The following is a 3,368-nucleotide window of genomic DNA, read 5'->3' on the forward strand; positions in this document are numbered from 1 at the left end:
AAGATCATTCAAAAGCAGTTGTAGCAATACATCAACAAGGAACTCCAAGAAATTCAGGCTAGATTCAGAAGAGGACATGGAACCAGGGGTATCAGTGCTGATGTCAGATGGATCCTGGCTGAAAGCAGAGAATACCAGAAAGATGTTTACCTCTGTTTTATTGACTATGCAAAGGCCTTTGACTGTGTGGATCATAACAAATTATGGATAACATTGCAAAGAATGGTGTCATGGTTAAGACTGTATGTCAACTTGGCTAAACCACTATTCTCAGTGTTTTAGCAGTTGTGTAATGTGGTCACTTCCCTGTTGAAATTTGATATGTGATCGCCCCCCTGATGGAATCTGCTGAGAGGTACTGGCGGAGGCGGGGCCTGTGGCAGCTCACCGCCCTCTCAGTTTCATCTCTATGCCTTCTGCTGGTTACTTTCTGCCTGCTCGCCTTGCCAAGGTTTTTGGCTTGTTCCAGACTCAGCAGCTGCCTCTTGTTGTCTCACCTCCGGTTCGTGGGACTTGAGCTAGCAGCTGACTTGTTGATCTTGGAATTCGTCAAACTTCTCAGCCTGCAAGCAAGAGTCTGGTTCCCCGACCTGCTGACCTTGGGTTTGCCAGCCCCCGCAGCTACGTGAATCAGGAGAAACCTTGCGGTCTTGTCGGCTGATCTGGGAATTCATTGACCTTCACAGCCTATGAGCGGGAGCCCCTCTCCAACGTGCCGACCTTGGGTTCACCAGGTTCTGCAGCTACGTGAACTGGGAGAGGCCTCTACCCTGATCTGTGGACTTGGGACTTTTTAGCCTCTACAATTGCGTGAGCTATTTCCTTGATATAAATCTCTCTATATATATATATATACACGTTACTGGTGTTGCTTCTCTAGAGAACCCAGCCTAAGACAAATGGGAATTCCAGAACACTTAATTGTGCTTATGAGGAACCTGTACTTAGACCAAGAGGGAGTTGTTCGAACAGAACAAGGGGATACTGCATGGTTTAAAGTCAGGAAAGAGGAGGCAGGGCCAAGAAGGTGGAGTAGTCAGATGCTTACAGTGGACCGTCTTACAACAAAGACCTGAAAAAAAGTGATTTGATTATATATGGCAATCTGGGAGCCCTGAACATCAAAGGCAGAGTTGAGGAACTGGACTGAGTGGCAGAAGGAGGGAGAGACGGTTTAGAAACAGTGAGGAATTGCCAGACCTGACCCGGTGACAGCCTGAGCCCTTCAGGCCTGATCAGCTCAGAGGTGAGCAGTGAGACAGGCAAGCAGCCATGCTCCAGAGGCCCATTTTCCACACCAGGAGAAACCCAGCACCAGAGAGTCTACACGGCCACCCAGAACCAGTGAGAAGCAGCCCTCGATCCCGAGAAACATAAGTAATTGCGTACAGCCTACAGAGCGGGTCAAAAAACACAGCCCTTAGGGGAAAACCTCTCTCCCGTTTGCCTCCCTGCTCCCTGCTCCCTGCTCTGCACTGGGTCCCTGACCGGCTTCAGCAAATGCCAAGTCCCCTGGGCCGGAAGTAGGATCTATCACACACCCTGAGCCATTCTCACTGCCTTGGAGAGTAAACAGATAAACCAACAGGGGAAAAAATAAACTGCTGGCTCCCCTAGGTCAGGAACCCAGGGTAGGCACAGCTCCTTTGACCAGGCACAGGTATAAGGGATCCACAGACTTTGAGTGCCTTTCCCCCTGCATAGACTTGTGTGGGCCCATCTTAACAGCGTAGGCCTTCATTACCGCAGTACAACAGGGTATATACTGGAACTCTAACTTCAACTGTTTCAGCTGTGAAGTGGCAGGGTCTTGACATTTGACACTGCTCTGCCCATTAAGCAGGGTCTTCACCTACCTACTTCAGGGGCCTGAGGACTGGTGGCTCCACCAACACCACATAGACACCTGTGATAGGGGCCCATGAATAAGAGGTGCCCACCAGTCCTTACAGCCAACAGCATTAGGTGCTCATAGTCTGGGTGTAAAACCCATCCACCCATGTGCTCTAGGGACCACAGACACACCTTCTTCCTGAATACTCGGAGGCAGCCGTCAGCCCCCTCCCTTGCTCAGAGTGTGTCCTCCTGCTGCAGACAGATGCCTGTGCCTACACCAATCACCCATGCCTGTCTAGGACTGTAAGTGAGAACCTACACCACACACTTGTGGCTATCTCTCTGGGCACCTGAGCTGAATCAATACAAGAGGAGTGGGTGGACTCCTGAGCTCACATACGTAGTAACTGATCTAACCACCTGGTGACAGGACATTAGACCTTCAAAGGTGCCAATAATCAAACTAGCTCATACGAGCAGCCTATTTGGGCATATCAAAACAAAACAAGAAGCTAGGACACAATAAGCAAACATAAAATAAATAAGTATAATAAATTATTGATGGCTCAGAGACAACAGTTAATATCAAATCACATAAAGAAGCAATCCATGATGGCTGCAGCAAGCTCCCAAAATAAAAATTCTAGAAATTTTCCAGAGGAGGAAAATTTATTGGAATTACCAGAGGCAGAACACAAAAGATTAATATACAGAACTTTTCAAAAAATTAGGAAGGAAATTAAGCAAAACACAGAATACACAACAGAGGAAATTAAAAACATTAGAGAAGAGCATAATGACAAATTTAACAGCTGCAAGAATCCATAGAGAGACAGCAATCAGAAATCCAGAAGATTAACAATAAAATTTCAGAATTAGACAACTCAATAGAAAGACATAGGAGCAGAACTGAGGCAATGGAAGTCAGAATTAGTGAGATTGAAGACAAAGCTCTTGACACCAACTTATTTGAGAAAATATCAGATAAAAGGATTTAAAAACCTGAAGAATCCCTAAGAATTATGTGGGACTTTATCAAGAGGAATAACCTACGAGTGATTGGAGTACCAGAACGGGGGGGGGGGGACAGAAAATACAGAGAGAATTGTTGAACATTGGTTGACAGAAAACTTCCTTGATATCGTCAAAGATGACAAGATATCTATCCAAGATGCTCATCGAACCCCACATAAACTAGATCACAAAAGAAAGTCACCAAGACATATTATAATCAAACTTGCCAAAACCAAAGATAAAGAGAGAAATTTAAAGGGGGCTAGGGATAAATGAAAAGTCATCTACAAAGGAAAGTCAATAAGAATTAGCTCAGACTACTCAGCAGAAACCAGGCAGGCAAGACGGCAATGGGATGACATATATAAAGCCTTGAAGGAAAAAAAAAATGCCAGCCAAGAATTATCTATCCAGCAAAATTGTCTCTCAAATATGATGGCAAAATTAGGGCATTTCCAGATAAACAGAAGTTTAGGGAATTTGCAAAAACCAAACCAAAATTACAAGAAATACTAAAG

This window comes from Trichechus manatus, unplaced genomic scaffold, assembly GCF_000243295.1.
Source record: "Trichechus manatus latirostris isolate Lorelei unplaced genomic scaffold, TriManLat1.0 scaffold00340, whole genome shotgun sequence".
NCBI classification, from domain to species: Eukaryota; Metazoa; Chordata; class Mammalia; order Sirenia; family Trichechidae; genus Trichechus; species Trichechus manatus.